The sequence below is a fragment of the Bombina bombina genome, chromosome 3 (assembly GCF_027579735.1).
Source record: "Bombina bombina isolate aBomBom1 chromosome 3, aBomBom1.pri, whole genome shotgun sequence".
Taxonomy (NCBI): domain Eukaryota; kingdom Metazoa; phylum Chordata; class Amphibia; order Anura; family Bombinatoridae; genus Bombina; species Bombina bombina.
In genome coordinates this window covers 271629135-271652407 of record NC_069501.1, presented here as the reverse complement: position 1 = coordinate 271652407, position 23273 = coordinate 271629135, and positions in this window count along the sequence as shown.

Genomic DNA, 23273 nt, shown 5'->3' with positions numbered 1-23273 from the left:
AGAAGATGCCGTCTGGATGAAGACTTCTTGCCACCTGGATGAGGACTTCACCGGCTGGATGAAGAGCGAAGAGGCCATCTGGATGAAGACTTCTTGACGGCTGGATCGATCCTTCAAGCGGGACTTCAATAACTGTAAGTGGATCGTCGGGGGTTAGTGTTAGGTTTATTTAAATGTTTTTTGGGTGGTTTTATTTTTAGTTTAGGGTCTGGGCATGCAAAAGACCTAAGTGCCTTTTTAGGGCAATGGGGAGCTTAGGTTTTTTTAGATATTTATTTTATTTGGGGGGGTTGGTTGTGGGGGTGGTGGGTTTTACTGTTGGGGGGGTTGTATTTTTTTACAGGTAAAAGAGCTGATTTCTGTGGGGTAATGCCCAACAAAAGGCCCTTTTAAGGGCCATTGGTAGTTTATTGTAGGCTAGGGTTTTTTATTTTGGGGGGCTTTTTTATTTTGATAGGGCTATTAGTTTGATTTAATTGGTAGTTAGTTTAATTGTAGTTTAATAAATATATTAGTTTAATTGTTAGTTTAAAATTAATTTATTTAATTTGACAGGTAAGTTTTAATTTAATTTAAGATAGGGAAATTGTAATTTTAATATAAAGTTAGGGGGGTCGTTAGGTTTAGGGGTTACTAGTTTATTTTAGTATATTTCATTGTGGGGCGCTTGCAGTTTAGGGGTTAATAGGTTTATTATAGCTGCGGTGTGGGTGGACGGCAGATTAGGGGTTAATAATATTTAAATAGTGTTTGCGATGTGGGAGGGCAGCGGTTTAGGGGGTTAATAGGTTTATTATAGTGGCAACGATGTCGGGGAGCGGCGGAATAGGGGTTAATGCATTTTAATAGTGGTGGCGATGTCAGGAACGGCAGAATAGGGTTAATAAATTTATTATAGTGTTTGCGATGTGGGAGGGCCTCGGTTTAGGGGTTAATAGGTAGTTTATGGGTGTTTGTGTACTTTTTAACACTTTAGTTATGAGTTTTATGGTACAGCTTTGTAGCGTAGAATTCATAACTGCTGACTTTAGATGGCAGTTCGGATCTTGTCAGTATAGGGTGTACCGCTCACATTTTGGCCTCCCAGGCAAGCTCGTAATACCGGCGCTATGGGAGTCCCATTGAAAAAGGACTTTTTTAAAAGTGCGGTACTGACGTTGCGTTGCAGGCTAAAAGGTGTGTGATACACCTATACCTACAAGACTTGTGTTACAAACTGCTGTTTGTAACTGGCCCTTTAAATGAAAAATTGCCCTGCTTCCCTGGATTTTGGAGAAGCCTATTTGCCAGCCTCCTTCCACATGACTATGGCCCCTGGAAGATTGTGCCCCTGAGGACATATTGACTTTTGTTGGGTGTGTGTGGCCCTTTAAGAACCATCTGGGGACATATTGTGACTTTGATGAACAATGCCCCTTTAAGACTATGTCCCCAGACCTGTGAAATGACTTGTCCCTGGCTTTCTCCCACTTGGTTCAGTTTCATTGTGTGCCATTAAGAGTTAAATTTTGTTCAGCTTCAAGAAACCTATTCTAAATACAAGTCTGCTGGGATTAGCTCTAATTAGGTTTAGTGATCAACTTTCCCATTGTCTAATCAGACTAGTATTGATAAGGTGGACTGCATTGTTTTATTGTGTGTAATGTTATCTGCTGAAGTAAATGTTGTGGCCTGTCAAAGGGAGTGTCTCTCTATCTAATATCAAATGTGTGATGGGGGATTTTATGCCTCCCCCTGAGAGTGTCCTGTTTTGCATGTAACCTAAATAAAAGCAGGCTGTGTGCTCCAGCACATCAGACCTATTTTTGACCCTCTAACTTGCAGCTTTGACTCATGTTTGTAGGGGACAGCTTATAATCACTACAGGGATTGCTATGTTTTTCATATTCCCTTAGCTACAGGGATTGCTACAGAAGGAAGAGGTTCGCCTACTGGAGCCTGGTCGTAGGTCCAGGGCGCAGAGCAGACGGCGAGATACCAGCCCAGCAGCGGTGGTTCATATAGTCTGCATTACTGATGGTGGCTACGCAGTAGTTATAGTGTCCACGGTGCTGCTGCTCCTTTGGTGAGCGCTAGGAGCATCCTTTTCTACGGTCCAACTTCCAGCCAGCCTGGAGGCAACCGTAACAACTTGTAATAGCAGCGTTAGGGAAAAAGCAGCGTTATGGGCCATAATGCTGCTTTTTCAATCATACAAGTTCCACTGAGAAAAGACCTCGCCAATTGAGTGCACATGCTCAGCATCATATCCAGAGGTTGTCTTTGGGAAATAGTCGTGTGAGTGCTGCCAGCATTGCTGCAGAGGTTGAAGGGGTGGGAGTTTAGCCTGTCAGTGCTCAGACCATACACCCCACACTGCATCAAATTTGTCTGCATGACTGTGTTGCAGTACTCTGCCTATCGTACTGCAAGACTTATATATATGTCTTTGCTTCAGGAAGCTCTATCACTCTCAACTGTTAAGTTAGAGATCTTAGATCTGAAGCTCCTGAAGCTTCAGGCATCTGCCGCATCTGGAGCTGGAGCGCTGTTGGTGCTCCGGGCTCCATATGAGGGCAGATGCCTGATCATTACAGACGGTGACACTGTTACAGACAGTGACAGCCAGCAGGGGTGGCGGGAGGGAGAGGGAGGGAGGTCCCTACACTACAGAAAAAAAATAATAAAGGGACAGGGAGGGATGGGGCATCTACACTACAGAAAAGGGGATCTGGGGGTGTGGGGGACCCTGACTAAAGATTGCGGGTGGGGGGGAGAAGTGGGGGGCACACGCTACAGAAAATATGCAAAAAAATGTTTAAAAAAAAAAAAAAAAAGCAGTTTGTAGGTACTGCCAGACAGCTCCTAGTACCTAAGATGGTAGGTAATACTTAGACAGCTGTTTGGGGTGGGATTAGGGAGGTTGGGGGGTAAGGGGGATCAAACACTGCATCAGTACCTATGATGGGGGTTACCAGTGGGGTATGAAGGGGGGAAAGAACTGTTTGGGAGGGATCAGGTAGGGATCAGGGGGTGGGAAGTGGGAAGTGGGAGGCTAATCTCTACACTAAAGCAAAAATTAAAATTTTAAGATACCTGATTAACCCCTTCACTGCCGGGAATAATAGAACTGTGGTGCACAGCTGCATTTAGCGGCTTTCTTATTACCAAAAAGCAACGGCAAAGCCATATATGTCTGCTATTTCTGAAGAAAGGGGATCCCATATAAACTTTTACAAACATTTGTGCCATGATACAAGCATTATGTAAATAATTTCAGTGAGAAACTCAAAGTTTGTGAAAAAGTAAAAATTTGATTGTATTTAGCGGTGAAATGGTGGCATTAAATATGCCAAAATTGGCCTAGATCAATACTTTGGGTTGTCTACTTAAAAAAATATATATAGATATAGCTTATCTCTAGCGGAGTTAACGCTCAAGCGGGAGCATTAAATACCGCTCCACTCGTAATCTGACCGTTAGGATCATTGTAGCGGATCATTTCCGTCTGACATCAATAAATGCTGACAGCATAAGCTGTCGACATTTAACAATTTACAAGCATTTCTGGTGACATGCTTGTGCAATGTGGCCCTCTGCACATTCGTAGCAGTGGGTGTCAATCATGATTGATGTCCGCCCCTTCTGAAATTTTTTATCCCTTACTTAAATCTTTGGAAATCTGGGATTAGATGCACCAATTTTTACATTATCCAGTCACTTTTTTAGGATCATTTTGCTGCAATTTGCATGAAATCCAGCTTGATGGCTTCTTTAAAATACCTATCCATTTTAATCATATATTGAATAAGCTACTTTTTATTGTCATACTTCTACTGATATTTCATATTTTGCTGCTAACACTACAGCCTTCTCTATTCAGGGTTTTAGAGAGAGCTTTATGGTTCACAAACCGTGCTGCAGATAATGGCCTTGATTCCAATCTTTTCAAAATTCTCACTCAATGTAAAAAACTCACATAACTCACCTGATTACTCATCCTCATTTTGCTGATCCAGCATTCACTCCTCTCTCACTGTAGCAACTGTACGTATCTTGCAGATATATTTCTTTGTTGTTTTTTTAGTTGTTTTTTTTTTTTTACCTTTAACTAATGGTTATGAGATGTTCAGTATACTTATTTTATTTGGCATAATTCAATCCTTATCAAAAAGGGAAAATCATTGTTGATGGCATGGGCAACAGCGTCTTGTTTTTTGGGTCCAACCATGAGCAGATTGGGGGCCAATATCCTTATAATTTATCTGATGTGTGCAGTTGCTTGATCTATGGGTGTTCAGTAATTCTCAAATGCCTTTGAATGTTGAATTTAATGTTGTAGTCAGTATTTAGTAAAAAACTTTTAGGTGGGTTAATTGTAATTGCCAAAGTAGATGATGTCCATGCAGTCACATCCAAGTTTTTTTGTTATTCTTTTGAATACTACATCCTAGTGCTTGCTCTTGTTTACTTTTATTTATAACATGAATATATTTAAGCTCATGCTTTGTTTCAGAATTCTTCCTAGCTGCAGGATAAAAACAATTCAAATACAGAACCAGGACACAACAATAATACAGGTTTACAGAAAGTGTCTTAGGGAACCCAGGGTTTATTATTAGTTAATAAAAAAAGGATACAAAAAAAGTAATTTGAAATATAATTATTTACCATAAAAATTAAATTAAATGAAGAAAGAAAGAAATTCAGACATCTATTACAGTGAAGCCAAAATGGCTGCTATGGCCTAGAAATAAGAGTCACGTGATTTAGTATTTGCCTAATATAGGCTGTAAGCTTAAAAAAATGATCTGCTTCGCGTCATCAATGCTTCCAAAGTTATCAACAGGCCGCTGTAACTTGCTTCAGGATTGACACAAATGAAAAAAATACATTTTTAATAACCTTAGGTGGCGAACAAGGTGTGTGCGAATAGATAAAATTAACGCTTTAATAAATAGAGCCAATAGTCTTTTTTGGACAAAACATGGAATCTATCATTTAAGAGATTGCAGGTAGTAAAGAGTGACTGTTTTCTTTCTAAGGATAAAAAAAAGTCAAAATAAGTTCCCTCCATAGAAGCTTTATTTTCATTGTAAAGTGATCCTATGGGGCCGATTTATCAAGTGCCTGGCAGACATGATCCGCTGTAGCGATTATGTCCGCCAGACATCGATAAATGCAGACAGCATACGCTGTCGGCATTTATAATTGCACAAGCAGTTCTGGTGAACTGCTTGTGCAATGCCGCACCCTGCAGATTTGCTGCCAATTGGCCACTAGCAGGGAATGTCAATCAACCAGATCGTATGAGATCGGGTCGATTGATGTCCGCAGCCTCAGAGGCAGCGGACGAGTTAAGGAGCAGCAGTCTTAAGACCACTGCTTCTTAACTCCTGTTTCCAGTGAGCCATGATTAATCGGCCCCTATAAGTCTAACTCCAGGTCTTCCACCACAAGAAAAATAAAAAAAAAGTCTGATAACCAGGTCTGCAGTATAGCAAGCTAATTTAGGCTACTGTAGTAAACATTGTTGTACCATGGAAAAAACATAATTTTTTCCAGTTTATGTCAGAAGTTTCTGGCTTCCTAGTAAACACATTTTCTGTTTTTTGGATACTTTTAGGGGATGTCTCCCTTAGAGTGTCTTGAGGAATTATGGACTCTCATGAGGATTGTTTAATACAATATTGTACATAATACCACATTGGTCAGTCACATGTATAATTGTGATTTCTGTATAATCAAAACAAAAAAAGTCATCCTGGACAGTTTAGAGAGATCAGTGTATTAAAGGACCATTAAATACATTAGAATTCTATTATCAACAAATGCATAATAAACAGACAATGTAAAATCAAGTAGTATGAATTTAAAATGAGTAGCTGATTTTTTTCTGACAAATTTAAAAGTTAGCTCAATTTTCCTTCACCCTGCATCAAGTGACAGTCATCAGCCAATCACATAGTGCATATACCTATATATACTGTGAATTCTTGCACATGCTTAGTAGAAGCTAGTGCCTCAGAGTGTGCATATAAAAAGACTGTGCACATTTTGCTTATTAAAGGGAATTGCATTCTCTATCTGAATCATTAATTTTGAAATAAGGTTTCTTTAAGAATCACAATATGATGTTTGTACTTTGTTCTTCTCTAATATAAGTCTATGTTGCATCACATAGAGTGCATTATATTATTAAGAGTTTTGATTACTATGCACTCTCCATAAACATGACATCATATTTGATGTTTTTTTTCATTTAAATTAGACTTGTGCAGCTTCGAAAAATTCGGTTCGGATCGATTCGTATCGATTCGAATTTCGGTTCGGATCAATTCGAATTCGGAAAAAAACGAATGAGTTTGTTTCGGATTCATTCGGATTCTTTCGGATTAAAAAAAATTCGTCTGGATTCGGTTCGATTTGGAAATTCGGGTATTTCGGTGGGATGTGCTGTGTATTACACTAGTTTATGTACTGTATATTAGGTTTAACCCATAGCAGAGTGATAAAACCTAATATACTGTACAAAACTAGTGTAATACACGGCCATCCGAATCTACCAAATAAATTCGAATTGATTCGGATTTATTTGAATCGATTCGGATTTATTCTGTAGATTCGGCACTACCGCAATTCGGAAATTCAAATCAATCCGAATCTCCAAATTCGATAAATTCGGCCGAATTTCGATTCGGACCGAATCGAATCGCACATGTCTAATTTAAATATTTTATTTTTTTAGATAGTTACAATGTGTGGTGAAATATCAATTAGCCTAGCACATTACTAGTTAGTACTTCTCAGATATAGGGGGTAAAATATTTTCCTGTTATCAGGATTTATTCACTGATCCTTATATATAAGTGATGTAATGGTTTTAAATATATATGATTAGGTTCTCTGTGTAGTACAGACTTCCGTCCCACTCCGCTTCAGTTCTGGCTGAAGCGGAAGTTAAGAAGCAGCGGTCCTAAGACCGCTGCTCCTTAACTTGTCCGCCACCTCTGAGGTGGCGGACAGAAATCCGCCCGATCGAATACAATCGGGTTGATTGACACCCCCTGCAGGGGGTGGTATTGCACCAGCAGTTCACAAGAACTTCTGGTGCATTGATAAATGCTGACAGCGTATGCTATCAGCATTTATCAATGTGCGGAGGACATAATCAGCTATATCGGATCATGTCCATCCACACATTGATAAATGGACCCCTTGGTGTGCAGTAAAAAACATTTTTTCCTGAGTAATATATGTAGCTCCTTTCATGAACAATTTCTACTCTTATTTCTCTAAATGCGGGTAAGACTTTTCTGCAGGCAGGAGTAATGTTTAAATTTATACTATTCAATAACTATTTCCAGCTATTTTACTGCCAGTTAATTTATTCCTGTATCAGTCAACAAATATGTAAGCTTCACTTTTGTTACTGGCCAACACCAACCCAATAAAAAATACATTTAAAAATGTTTTGGCTGCTGTTGGCTTGTAGCAGAAGCAATAACTTTATTGCTACTTTATTTATGTTTGATTGTTATATGCATCCTCATTTAATACCGGTCTACCTTAAATTTTCTTAGTTGCCACTTGGGATGGTTTACTTGCATTGAGGCTGTGAGGTCATCAGCCTATATAACCAATCCAAATTATTTTACTTTGTTTGTCTTAGCTTAAAGGGACAGTCTAGTCCAAAATAAAGTTTCATGATTCAGATAGAGAATGTAATTTTAAACAATTTTCCAATTTACTTTTATCACCAATTTTGCTTTGTTCTCTTGGTATTCTTAGTTGAAAGCTAAACCTAGGAGGTTCAAATGCTAATTTCTAAGCCCTTGAAGGCCACCTCTTCTCTCAGGGCATTCTAACAGTTTTTCACCACTAGAGGGTGTTAGTTCATGTGTGTCATATCGATAACACTGTGCTCACGCACGTGAAGTTCCAGTGAGCTAACTCTGATTGGCTAAAATAGATGTCTGTCAAAAGTACTGAAATAAGGGGGCAGTTTGCAGAGGCTTAGATACAAGGTAATCACAGAGGTAAAAAGTGTATTTATGTAACTGTGTTGGTTATGCAAAACTAGGGCATGGGTAATAAAGGGATTATCTATCTTTTTAAACAATAACAATTCTGGTGTAGACTGCCCCTCTAAGTTTCATTCTGAACTGCTCCAAAAGCTATTATAATCTATTTTCTTGAAACAGAGTTTATCCCTGCACCTTGTCTGTGCTACTTACAAGGTAACCTGCCTTCCTTTAGTGCTGTCTCCCCTGTCACCGTCTCACTGTAAATGAATTAAGCTGCAGCCTGTCACCTCTGACTTAACCTGCACATATGAAGCACCATCCTGTAGTATTACAGCATCGCAACAACAACTTTGCTTAAGCTGTCTGCTACTCTTGTGATCCACAAGACACCTGTTTCTTCAGTGACAGTTTTAGGCCCGGACTGACCATAGGGCATACCAGGCAAAAGCCCGGTGGGTCGCCAGTTCCCTTAGTCACGCCCACCATTACCGCAAGACCAGTAGCTTTGTGCTTCTTTGGAAATTGGCGCAAATGTTCCTGCCCTGCCCTCCCCTCCTGACAGCCAGGACCAGAAGGAACTGTTGTTAAACAGAATCGCTTTATCACAGGTAAACATTTTAAAATGGATTCGGTGCTGCAGTCAGTCACTGCAGCACCAGACCTATTTTACAAAGATCTCTGTGATAAAGCGATTTACAATAAAAACAGGGCAGTAAGAAAGTGCTTGCTGATAGTTATGCAAACACCTGCAATAACAAGCCGAAAATGCAGAGCAAGAGAGATCATGTGACATAAGAGTGCCGACACTTCTTTACTGAGAGGGCTGTCTACAAGTGAAAAGAAGGGCATTAGTTTGATAAATAATTGGCCAGCTAGGGTTTGCCAATCAGGCTCCACTCCAACCACAACTGATTGTGCAGTTTTTAGACAGCCCAGGAAGTGACCTCATCATGGGAAAGCAGGAGCCTGTTTCTAAACTGGCAGAGCAAATCCTTTCCTGACTCTCTGTAACATAAATTGTGTGGATTAAATGTATCTTCAGTGTATTCTTTCCCAAAAAGTGTTTATTGAAAACAGTGTAACATAAAACCAAAAACGTGAGCGCACAGCTCAAACAAAGTCAGGAAAAGAGATCCAGTGATGCAAAGAACAACAGACATGTTTCGTGTGGGGTCTCCACACTTGTTCACTGCTATTGGTTGCACACACTGGATGCGCCTTTTAAAGGCAGATACTCTAATTAAATTACAAACACATGTAATATTAACCCTTCCTGTTGATATTAATAGGTTATAAACACCCTATTATGACAAAGTACAAATAGGCAAAAATAAATGGCAATATAGAAAAAAAGAAAAAAAAAAGTTATATATAGAAGCCTATTTTTTGAAGCCCCATAGAACAATAGTACACTTTATTGCTTGGAGGATAAGAAGTCTACAATCAACTATGTGTATATGCATAGGAGCTCATAAGGTATAAAAATGTTGTAAATCTATCTAGGGCAAACTTGACACAGATTGATATAGAGATCTTAAGTCTTGGTCTTGGTTTCTCTCCCACCTCTCACTTCAGCCTCTTTGGTACCATCCACAATGTGAATTTATTTGTGAGAAAGCTCACCCTTAAAAAGCATTTTTTTGGCAGTGTGGATGGCCCCGAACAGGCTGAAGCTGTTGGTATCCCTAGTAATCAACAGAACAACAAAGATTGTCGCAGATTTGATGAACAATGTTTGATTTTGGACATGACTGCTCTCTGCAATGAGGATATCCAACAGACTGAGGGTATTTTTAAACCACCATCCATCTCTAATATGAAAAAAGTGACTTCTATCCAGTGCAGAGTAAGAGTAACAATATTGACGTTTTCCAGCGTACGGTTGAGAAAAAACTCATTGCTTTATCTGAGGAAATTAACTCTAGTAGCAATAAAAAAAGGACCTGTTTAAACACAACCTTACACTGGCACAACGTCAGGCGCTTACAGCTTTGGGTAAAAATACAGCTTTGGTCATTAAAGAGTCCGATAAGGGGGGAAATTTGGTGGTAATGGATAGGGAGTATTATTTAAGTGAATCACACAGTCAATTAAATGACACAGATGTGTATACAAGACTTACTTTTAATCCCACCATTGCTTACAAACCTCTGGTGGAGGATATATTAATCTTTGGCCAGCAGAAAGGGATAATACCATCTGCATTATTCCACTCATTGCTCCCCAATACTCCATTAACCCCCATTTTCTACTTTCTGCCCAAGCTGCACAAAGATCCTTTTAAGACTCCTGGACGCCCCATTATATCAGGGGTAGGCTCTTTTTTGGAGCTTCTGTCAGAATTAGTGGATTCTTTTTTGCAGCCTCTGGTCATGTCCCTAATTAGCTATGTTAGGGATGCTACGCAAGTACTCAGGACAGTACAGGATATTGAGTGGCAAGAGACATATCGCTTTGTCACTATAGATGTTGTCTCCCTCTATACCTCTATTCCACACCAGCAGGGTCTTGATGCAGTTTAGTTTCTTTTGGATAATCATTCTAATTACTCAGTGGACGTAAAACAATTCCTCATACTGGCCATTGAGTTTTTATTGACACATAATTTCTTTTTGTTTGAGGGTTGTTGCTACCTCCAGAGACGTGGAACAGCTATGGGGGCAAAATTTGCCCCCTCCTATGCCAATCTCTTTATGGGATGGTGGGAGCTGTTCCACATCTATGGGGGTGGCAACCCCTTTAAAAGCAATATCATTTATTTTGGTCGCTACATCGATGACCTGCTGCTGGTGTGGAATGGTGATGAGGATAGTGTTGCTAGTTTCATTGAATATATTTACGAGAATGAGGCCAATCTGAAGTTCTCTTTTGAACAACACTCATCCAAGATCAAATTCCTTGATATTGAGCTTAATGCACATATTCCCACACATACTATTGACACCAGTATCTATATGAAGCCTACTAGTAGTAACACTATCTTGAATTTCAAATCATGTCATCCAAAACATGTTCTAAGGGCAATACCTAAGGGCCAATACATTAGAACAAGAAGAATGTGATATTACTTATCAGGAACAAATTGATATCCTGGATAGTAGGTTATCCCAGCGGGGTTATCCCTCCAAACTTCTTCAGGCTACCAGGGAGCAGGTTAATCAGATTCCACGTGCAAATATTTTGGAATATAAACGAGATGACAGGGTCTCTCCCAAACGCATTGAATGTAGGGATAAGCTGATTTTTAGTACCCCATACAGCCTTGAATTCCACAAAATCTGTAACCTTATTAGGGAATGTTTAACCATCCTCGCCACCGACCCATCTTTGGAGAGGGTGGCGAATAATGGTTGCAAATTTGTTGCGAGTAAAGCGAAGAATATAGGCAATATTGTGGCCCCCTCACAGTTACCTGAACACAAGATACGTACCTGGTTACCACACAGAATGGGTTTCTATAAATGTAAATCTAGAATTTGCAAGACTTGCAACTATGTCATAGAGGGTGAATCATTCTATTCTTCTGTCTCCAACATGAATTATAAAATTAGACATCACTTAAACTGCAACTCAACATATGTAGTTTATCTTTTGACCTGCAGGGGGTGCCAGATCCAATATGTTGGGAAAACTAAGAGGATGCTCAGAGATAGAGCACTTGAAAACATCAGGGACATTGACAACCCAGATGTCTTTACACCAGTAGCAAAGCATTTTAAAAACATGCATGCAGCAGACTCATCTCTGGTATCTTTTCAAGCTATTGATCACATTCCTAGACACAAGAGGGGGGGGGGGGTGACAGGGAATATAAATTGAGCTATAAAGAAGCACAGTGGATATTCACTCTGCGCACCAGACACCCACTTGTAATAAACATGGAAGCTGACGTCAATTTGTTTATTTAAATCCTTATACCTTATGAGCTCATATGCATATACACATAGTTGATTGTAGACTTCTTATCCTCCAAGCAATAAAATGTACTATTTTTCTATGGGGCTTTAAAAAATAGGCTTCTATATATAACTTTTTTTTTTCTTTTTCTTTTTTCTTTTTTTCTATATTGCCATTTATATTTGCCTATTTGTACTTTGTCATAATAGGGTGTTTATAACCTACTAATATCGACAGGAAGGGTTAATATTACATGTGTTTGTAATTTAATTAGAGTATCTGCCTTTAAAAGGCGCATCCAGTGTGTGCAACCAATAGCAGTGAACAAGTGTGGAGGCCCCACACGAAACATGTCTGTTGTTCTTTGCATCACTGGATCTCTTTTCCTGACTTTGTGTGAGCTGTGCGCTCACGTTTTTGGTTTTATGTTTTCAATAAAGACTTTTTCTACATTTTAATTTGGAGTTCTTGTGCTTATATGAAGAGGAGTTGCTACAGACCTTTTTTTCTTACCTGCTTCTGTAGTCCCTACCTGCTTGTCACTTGGGTGCTGGAGTGTGAGTGTCACTAGGGAGGAGGCTGTGCTCAGTGCAGCCAGACATGGCTGGGTCCAGTTTTGCTCCTGCTTCTGTAGTCCCTGCCTGCTTGTCACTTGGATGTCGGAGGGTGAGTGTCACTAGGGAGCAGGGCTGTACTCAGTGCAGTCAGACAAGGCTGGGTCCAGTTTTGCTTCTGCAGTCCCTGCCTGCTTGTCACTTGGGGCTCAAGGGTGAGTGTCACTAGGGAGGGGAATAAAGGCAGCAGCTGCAGATGTGCAAAAAAATCGTAAGTCTGAGCCAGGAAAGAGGAAGATCTGAAATTCTCACACTTTAAAACATTTTGCACTTGCATGCAGCACTGAGGCAGACGTGTGTGTGGGGTAACAGCTGCTCTGGAGAGTAGGTTTGGAGTTTTCACATACATTTTCGGTGTATGCAAGCTCCTGCTCAGTGCTGTAAGCTATGCACAAAACATGCATATGTTTATATGGATGGTATCCCCTAGGACCCTTCCTTACTAAAGGAAAATTGAAAGAAAACAGCTCCATTATGCTCCATCCAGTCAGGGAACTGTTTCAGATCTCCCTAAAACCCTAAATATAAGTAGAAACACTAAATTGTATTATAACAATTAAGAATTGTGCGTCACTATCCCAGTGATATAACTCACTTTAACCCCTTGGATGCTAAATATGGATGCAATGTGTTGCTGCAATCCCTGCCACTCAAAGACACCAATGTATTTTTTAGGAAATGTCCTATGTTGCTTCCTCTTACTGAGTTATATACATTCTAAAATGTTGTTAACCACGTTTATCTTTGGATTATGTACATTTGTGTTGTCATAAAAATGTCATTCTTATTGTCATGAGATGCAGGAAACAGTATAGAAGGTACAATGCTATTTTATTGCAGAGCATGCAAGTATACATCTGGCACAATACATCTCACTTAGTAACTGCAACATAGACAACAATGGACCTTAGCCCTGCCCCCATCCAGTGACATCACTTCCCACTCTCATCACATCTTCAAAGAACAAAGCATATTTTCTTTTTTTCATTTGAATACAACAAATAACAAGGTATACAAGAAGCATACAACAACAGTTTTTTATAGTATATAACAAATAACAGGTTAAAGAGAATATCTGTATAAACAACATAAATTACATCCTGACTTGAACATCATGGTAGACTACCCTAGTCCACAGTGACCATGGGATTATTCTGCCCTTACTTCCGGTCACTGTTCTAACTAGTGCAAAACCTGATATCGGGCCCGGAAGTCTCACCACTCTTCCACTGTATGTAATTCTACATGAACTGTCCTCTGATACAGAAGAAGGTGATTAAGAGTCTGCTGGAGGTAAAGACATATCCCCGCTGTGATCTTGCTGAGGGGAAGGCACCCCTCTTAAAACAGTGGATCCCACCGGTGGTGGTACAGAGGCATCCAACTCCAAACTCTCAGGTACAGGCTGAAGATGTTTTCAATTTCGACGTGTGACTGTCTCTCCATCAGTAAGGACTACATAAGACCTTGATTCTGGAGAGCGTCCAATTACCGTAGCAGGTGTCTTCCATTTTTTCTCATCATCCAGTTTAATTCTGACGCTTTGCCCCGCATTCAGCTCCTGCAAGGGCCTCACAGAATGTCTCCTGTCATAGAAGAATCAATAGCCCCTTTTTGCCTCTTCATCCCTCCTAAGGACCTTGTGCCGAGGAATAGAGCCAGTTGGCTGGAAGACACCCACAGAGGGTAAGGTGGTGCAAATCTGACGTCCTAGCATCAGCTGTGCAGGGCTAAAACCCGTGGCTTGAATGGGAGTCGCCCTATAGGACAAGAGGATCAGGTACGGCTCAGATTGCTTCAAAATAAACTTTGTTGTTTGAACTGCCCTTTCAGCCATTCTATTAGCCTGTGGGTAATGTGGACTTGACATGGAATGTACAAAATCATATTCCCTGATGAAAGAACTGAACTCTGTGGAAGCGAACTGCATTCCGTTATCACTCACCAACTCCATTGGTATGCCCCACCGGGCGAACAAGCTCTTGAGACGAGTGATAACGGCTCGACTTGTGATTTCATTCAAAGGTGCAATTTCCAAATACCTGGAATAGTAGTCGATCACGACTAGGTACTTTTTTTCCATGCAGCTCGCACAAATCAGCAGCTATTTTCTGCCATGGGCCTGCAGGCAGTGGAGTAGAAATCAAGGGCTCCCTTCTCTGAGTAGGCCGGCGTTCCCGGCAAAAGGCACATTTTGACACATGGCTTGCAATGTCGGAACTGATCCCAGACCACCATACTGCCATAGCTGCTCTTTCTCTGCACTTTGTAATGCCCAAGTGGCCATCATGAATCCTGTTTAACATCTCCTTCCGCATGCTAACAGGAATAACTATGCCGTCCTGGAACAGCACCAACCCATTCAGCTCCATGAGCTGCGACCTTTCTGACTGGTAAGAACTTAAAGCTTTCCAGGCTGCCCGAATATCGGGCCAATCTTCTTTTATGTACTTTATAACTTCTTGAAGGTCTGTATCTAAATATGTCTCTTTTCTTATTTGTTCTAGCTTCCCTAAAGAGATGGATTTGGATGCCAGAACTGAATCTACGTGCACTTTCACATCTGATTTTGTTGAAGATTCTTCAGCAGCAGCCAGCGGGAGCCTGGAAAGTGTATCTGCCACAACCAGTTGTTTCCCCGGCAAATGCACTGCCTGAACGTTGAACCTGAGCAGCCTCATTAGAAGTCTCTGGCATCTTAGGGGTGTTTTGTCAATATCATAGGAGTTGATTAGAGGGACTAGCGGTTTATGGTCAGTCTCCAGACTAAATTTCTCTAAACCCACTAGGTAACGCTGAAAGCGCTCACAGGCCCAAACTGCAGCCTGACACTCTTTCTCAATTTGGTCGTATTTCGACTCAGCAGCCGTCAGTGTATGGGAACAGTAAGCGATAGGCTGTAGTTTGTTCTCATTCAACTGCAGGAGGGCGGCCCCCAACCCATAACTGCTCGCATCAGCACTAACCACAGTCTTTTTGGAAGGGTCATAGAACCCCAACACTGGGTGGGGCAGACCCCAGCAGGGACTTGACCTGCATAAAAGATTCTTCCTGTGAAGGTCCCCAGACCCAGGCAACATCTCAGCTCATGTACATCAGAAGGACTTTTCATCTGTTCAATAGCACAAATTTTCTCGGGGGCTGGCTTGATGCCATCCCCATTGATGGTATGCCCAAAGTAACATAAATCAGCTTTCCTAAAATGGCATTTCTCTTTATTTAGCTTCAGCCCGGACTCTCTAATAGTCTGCAGCACACAGCTCAGTTGCTGATCATGTTCCTCCCATGTAGACCCATACACCAAGATTTAGTTCATGACGACTGCCATGCCCACGTGGTCTCTTAGGAGAGAACTCATTTCTCTTTGAAAGATTTCAGGAGCAGAGGATATCCCAAAGGGGAGTCTACAGAAGCAAAACTGACCTAATGAAGGTAGTCAGTTTGCGGCACTTTGGATCTAGAGGTATCTGCCAGAATCCGCTAGAAACATCCAATGTAGAGAAGAACTTTGCCCCAGCCAATTTCGGAGCTATGTCTTCAAGTGTCAGCAGCACATATATCTCTCTCTTCACCGCCTCATTCAGCCTTTTTAAGTCTACGCAGATGCGTACCTTCCCGTTTTTCTTCGCAACAGACACAATGGGGGTACACCAGTCAGTTGCTTCAGCAACCTTTTCAATAGCCCCCATATTTTTCATACGCAGAAGCTCCTTCTCCACTTGAGGCATGAGCAGGAACGGAATTCTATGGGGAGTGGTAATGCTGTATGTGACTGCGTCACCTTTAAGTGATATATACGGACTGGGTTGCAATTCAGTAGGCCCAATTCACCAAACATATCTTCTGAGATCTCATTCACTCTGGCTACTAGGCCCAAACCACGGGCTGCTTTTCTGCTCAATAAATTGTTAACACATTGACCTCTAATCACATGCACCCACATGGTGAATTTCCTTTGCTTGTTCTCACAGCTGGCAAGAAATTTCCCCGCACAATCAATGCGGCCACCAGGGCTATGGACTTTTGTTGTAACTTTCACCAGCTGGGGCTGTCGAGGCAGTTTTAAGAATGCTGCAAGGGACATTACAGTGATGTCTGCTCCTGTGTCAATCTTAAAGGCAACTTTGGCTCCCATTACAGTAAGAGTAACCCTCCAATCTTTTTCTGAACCCGACCGTTCAACAACAGACCCTACAAAGGACACTTCTTGACCCTCCTGGTCGCTATCCACCTGCATCTCCTTAATATATTCAGTTTTACACACCACTTCAAAATGGCCCATTCTGTTACATTTTCTACATCTTTTGTCTTTAGCAGGGCATATGACACTCTGATCATGGGTACGGTTGCACCGTGTGCATTGGGCATGCTGCGCCCATCTGCTTCTGGGCCTATCTGTTGCCCTTGGTCTACCGCTCACACTTTGCCTTTCACTAGCAGCTCTCCTGAACTGCTGCACTTCATACACAATACTCTCAGACCTCAGATCAGCACTTTGCTTTTTCACCAGTTCACTCAGACTCTAACTGTAGCTTCAGTGAGACTTCAGCATTTGCAATTCCTATGTCTATCCTGTCTCTGATTTGCTCCTCTTTAGAAACACCAAACTCACAGAATTCAACTAGTTCATACAGGCTGCGCACAAATGACTCCATAGATTCTCCCACACGCTTGGCACGTTTGTGAAAACAAGCTCTCTCATGAATCACATTTCTTTTGGGCACAAAGTGAGCCTCTCAGTGGTCCAGCTCACTGGTGTACTTCATGGGTCAGTTGTAGTCCTTGGTAGTGGTGATTAACAGGTTCCTGTTAGTTGGTCTGCAGTTTCAACCTCCAGTTTCTAACTCCAGTTAGCACACTGGAGTTAGAAACTGGAGGTTGAAACTGCAGACCAACTAACAGGAACCTGTTAATCACCACTACCAAGGGCTACAACTGACCCATGAAGTACACCAGTGAGCTGGACCACTGAGAGGCTCCAGACTGCTTCAAAAGCACCAATGGGTGCGCCTCCTCTGTGAGTATTCAATTGCTACCTTGTGGATTTTATTATCTGGTTTCTGGCTATACTAGGCCATGTTTGGCGCCTCTGTGTTTTATCTTTTTTCAGTTACCCATCTTTTAAGAATGCACTTGTTTTTATAAAAAAAAAAATTAGCACTTTATTTTGGTTTTGTTGTGTTTTTTTATATTTTACTTAATTTTTCATACCAACCAATTGACAAAATAATTTGATAAATTGATTATGGGGTATTGGAAATGTTAAATGTTTTTGTCACTTTAACAAGTATTATACTTGCCATGTTTGGTATACGGTTAAATAAGAAATGGTGAGCAAAGGGGGGGGGGGAGTGGGCCTCTTTGCCATAAAATGCCCGGGCCTTTTTTTTGGTTCCAGTCCGGCTGGGAAACAGCATTTACTCTCCAGCTACACAGACACTACTACTTGTTACACAGGAGAATCACTCCTCTGGATACATAAGCTGCATGAGCTAAGGAACATTATTATCTACAAATGTTGTCTTAAAGAGACATTCTTATATTCAAACTCCTCTTAAAGAGACATACTTCCTGCTGCAGCCACAAGCTGTATCAGCTAAGAGACATTCTCATCTACAAGTTCATCTTAAAGGGACATACTTCCTGCTGCAGCCACAAGCTGTATCAGCTAAGAGACATTCTCATCTGCAAGTTCATCTTAAGGGACATACACCTATACAAATTCTTCTTAAAGAGACCTATTTATATACAACCCCCACTTAAAGGGACATACTTAACTTTTGCCACCTGCAGTTGTGGTTCCTGAACAGATTTCAAGTTATTACAGTAATCTAGTGTTCAGGTGCCCTAAATATGCTCCCCCTAGGAAATAAGAGGATAACAAATTTCTGTTTACAAACATAAAACAGTCAAAATGTATCAGAACTGAATTACCTTATGAACTAATTTTGGACCAAACTAACGCCTAGATTACGAGTTTTGCGGTAAGCTTAAAAAAACAGCGTTAGCCGGTCCTAACGCTGCTTTTTAACGCCCGCTGGTATTACGAGTCTTGCAGGTACAGGTCTACCGCTCACTTTTTTGGCCAGACTTGGCAATACCGCAAATCCACTTACTTAAATTGCATATCCTCTTTTTTTCAATGGGATTTGCAAAACGCTGGTATTACGAGTCTGCCAAAAAGTGAGCGGTAGACCCTCTCCTGTCAAGACTGGTACAGCATTTTAAAGTCAGTAGTTAAGAGTTTTACACTACAAAGCCGTAGCATAAAACTCTTAACTAAAGTGCTAAAAAGTACACAAACACCCATAACCTACCTATTAACCACTAAACCGAGGCCCTCCCACATCCCAAACACTAAAAGAAATTTTTTAACCCCTAATCTGCCTAACCAGACATTGTCATCACTATAATAAATATATTAACCCCTAAACCACCGCACTTCCGCCTCGCAAACACTAGTTAAATATTATTCATCCCTAATCTGCCGTCCCTAACATCGCCGCCACCTACCTACATTTATTAACCCCTAATCTGCCCCCAACATCGCCACCACTATATTAAAGTTATTAACCCCTAAATCTAAGGCTAACCCTAACACCCCCTAACTTAAATATAATTAAAAGAAATCTAACTAAAAATTCCTATCATTAACTAAATTATTCCTATTTAAAACTAAATACTTACCTATAAAATAAACCCTAAGCTAGCTACAATATAACTAATAGTTACATTGTAGCTATCTTAGCGTTTATTTTTATTTTACAGGCAAGTTTGTATTTATATTAACTAGGTAGAATAGTTATTAAATAGTTATTGACTATTTAATAACTACCTAGCTAAAATAAAAAATAAAACAAAACTACCGGTAAAATAAAACCTCACCTAAGTTACAATTACACCTAACACTATACTATAATTAAATAAATTAACTAAATTAAATGCAATTAAATAAATTACATACAATTAGCTAAATTAAATTAGCTAAAGTACAAAACAAACAAACAAACACTAAATTACAGAAAATAATAAACAAGTTACAGAAATGTAAACTAATTACACATAATCTAATAGCCATATTAAAATTAAAAAAAATTAAAAAGCCCCCCCCCAAAAGCCTAAACTAAACTACCAATTGCCCTTAAAATGGCCTTTTGGGGGGCATTGCCCCAAAGTAATCAGCTCTTTTACCTGTAAAAAAAAAATACAAACAACCCCCCCAACAGTAAAACCCACCACCCACACAACCAACCCCTCCCCCAATAAAACCCAAACTAAAAAAACTTAAGCTCCACATTGCCCTGAAAAGGGCATTTGGATGGGCATTGCCCTTAAAAGGGCAGATAGCTCTTTTGCTGCCCAACAAAAACCTAACACTAACCCCCTGAAGATCGACTTACCGGGAGACATCTTCATCCAAGCCGGGCGAAGTGGTCCTCCAGACGGGCAAAAGTAGGGTTTTATTTGGGGGGGTTGGTTGTGTGGGTGGTGGTGGGTTTTACTGTTGGGGGTGTTGTTTGTATTTTTTTTTACAGGTAAAAGAGCTGATTACTTTGGGGCAATGCCCTGCAAAAGGCCCTTTTAAGGGCTATTGGTAGTTTAGTTTAGGCTAGGGTTTTTTTTTATTTTGGGGGGGCTTTTTTATTTTAATAGGGCTATTAGATTAATTGTAATTAGTTTAAATTTCTGTAATTTGTTTATTATTTTCTGTAATTTAGTGTTAGTTTTTTGTTGTACTTTAGCTAATTTAATTTAATTTAGGTAATTGTATTTAATTTAGTTAATTTATTTAATTATAGTGTAGTGTTAGGTGTAATTGTAACTTAGGTTAGGTTTTATTTTACAGGTACTTTTGTATTTATTTTAGCTAGGTAGTTATTAAATAGTTAATAACTATTTAATAACTATTCTACTTAGTTAAAATAAATACAAACTTGCCTGTAAAATAAAAATAAACCCTAAGCTAGATATAATGTAACTATTAGTTATATTGTAGCTAGCTTAGGGTTTATTTTATAGGTAAGTATTTAGTTTTAAAAGGGAATTATTTAGGTAATGATAGGAATATTTATTTAGATTTATTGTAATTATATTTAAGCTAGTGGGTGTTAGGTGTTATTTTATAGGTAAGTATTTAGTTTTAAAAGGGAATTATTTAGGTAATGATAGGAATATTTATTTAGATTTATTGTAATTATATTTAAGCTAGTGGGTGTTAGGTTTAGGGTTAGATTTAGGTTTAGGGGTTAATAACTTTAATACAGTGGTGGCGATGTTGGGGGCAGCAGATTAGGGGTTAATAAGTGTAGGTAGGTTGCAGCGACATTGGGGGTGGCAGATTAGAGGTTAATAAATATAATGTAGGTGTCAGCGATGTTGGGGACAGCAGATTAGGGGTTCATAAGTATAATGTAGGTGGCGGCGGTGTCCGGAGCAGCAGATTAGGGGTTAATAATATAATGTAGGTGTCGGCGATGTCAGGGGCGGCAGATTAGGGGTTAATAAGTGTAAGATTAGGGGTGTTTAGACTCGGGGTTCATGTTAGGGTGTTAGGTGTAGACATAAAATGTGTTTCCCAATAGAAATCAATGGGGCTACATTAGTGAGTTTTACGCTGCTTTTTTGCAGGTGTTAGACATTTTTTCAGCCGGCTCTCCCCGTTGATTCCTATGGGGAAATCTTGCACGAGCACATTACACCAGCTCACCGCTGACTTAAGCAGCGCTGGTATTGGAGTGCGGTAATGAGCAAAATTTTGCTCAACGCTCACTTCTTGTCTTTTAACGACGAGTTTCTGAAAACTCGTAATACCAGCACTGTAGGTAAGTGAGCGGTGAGAGAAAACTGCTCGTTAGCACCGCATAGCCTCTAAAGCAAAACTCGTAATCTGGGCGTAAATTGTTTATTTTTTCATGGCAAATGATTTATCCAAATCTAATTTTTTGTGTGTGCATGTCTAATGAGTATGATTAAGGAGGATGCAACTTGGTTCTATTCAAATGAAAGTTGCTTATTTCTAATACAATTTGGTCATTCATTTGTAGCAAGAAAAGTGAGAGCCCTGGCAATTATAACTTAAAAAAAAAAAGAAAGAACATATTTTATATATATGAGCTTACCTATTCCAATGTCAAAATACATCTTCAGCTATACCTGCTCAACCTTCAAACTGCCTGCAGCTTGTGAAATGATCTAAAATACATCAGCATTGCGAGAACTATCACAATGACCCTCTCACGGTATGTTCTAAGGGAGTGAACCAGGAATTCTTGCAACTAGAGTGCAGATTCTTGCAGGAGAGATATAGGGGCCAATTTATCAAGGGCCGAATGGCCCCTGATGCCCCTGTTTTTGCGCGAGCCTTCAGGCTCGCCAGAAACAGCAGTTAAGAAGCAGCGGTCTTAAGACCGCTGCTCCTTAACTTGTCAGCAATTAACTCGACAGCAATCAACCCGATCAGATATGATCGGGTTGATTGACACCCCCTGCTAGCAGCCGATTGGCCGTGAATCTGCAGGGGGCGGCATTGCACAAGCAGTTCACCAGAACTGCTTGTGCAATGTTAAATGCAGACCGTGTATGCTGTCGGCATTCAGCAATGTCGGGCGGACATGATTCGCTACAGTGTATCATGTCCGCCCGCCATTTGGTTAATCGGTCCCAGAGAATGTGATGGAACACCCAGCATTGATAGTAACACTTTTTTCTGAAGCATACCAATCAATAAACTGTTTTCATCTTAATTTACCTTGCATTCATTAATAGTTTCACATACATGTCCTTTTTCTTCACATATAATCTCAGTGCATATTTTGAAACAAGCAGGCCAGCCTTCATTTATCAAGATGAAATAGCAAAACTTACAGGCCTAGAATATTTAGATAATTCCTATAATTGTAAGGAAACTCAATAACTGCACAAGTTATATATATATAATGTTAGAAACCATTCAAATTCTGACATTTTGTTTACGGTTTTGAATTTGTTTTTGTAATTCACTGTTTAAATCTGGGGTCAAGTCCTACAAAAAAAGTGTGCAAACTCACCAAGACTTCCACCCCCCTCATAATTATTATTGTTTTATATATGCACATACACATATTTATATGTATATAATTTATCAACTTTGGTTAATGAAAGCAAACTAAATCCAATGAATGGTTGAATGGTTGCCTTTGTTCAGTTCTCATTTTATAAACTGTCAGTAACAAACACTTGAAATCTGACATTTTTACAGATACGTAAAAATGCTGATATTATTTAAAAAAAATGCTGCTATTTGTGTATTCCTGTCTCTTCAGTATTATATTTTGCATGTAACAGAAGAGGAGCCTAAATTGATAAAGATAAAAAAAAATTGCCAGACAAGAAAGGAATGATATTCCAAAATGAATTTGAATATATAGCACATGCGGCAAACAACCTTTATAAACTCCACAAAATCACATACACTTTATAGTCAACTGATTTCAACAGGGACTAAAACAAAATATTCAATAACCTTGCAATTTCATATTCAGCTTGAATAGTAATGTTTACTTCACTTTCCTCTATGTAACAATTCCTCATGAATGACTGTAAATGCAGCTCGTGGGTTTTAAATATAGCAGCTCATTTCTACAGTTATTTTGTTCCTGGCTACAGTAATTATGCACAAAGATAATATAGAATCTTAATCTACTCCGAATAGCCAATTAAGGCTGGAAACCCAGAGCAATCTCAAACGATTATTTCATGCTGATACTGTGGTAAGAGA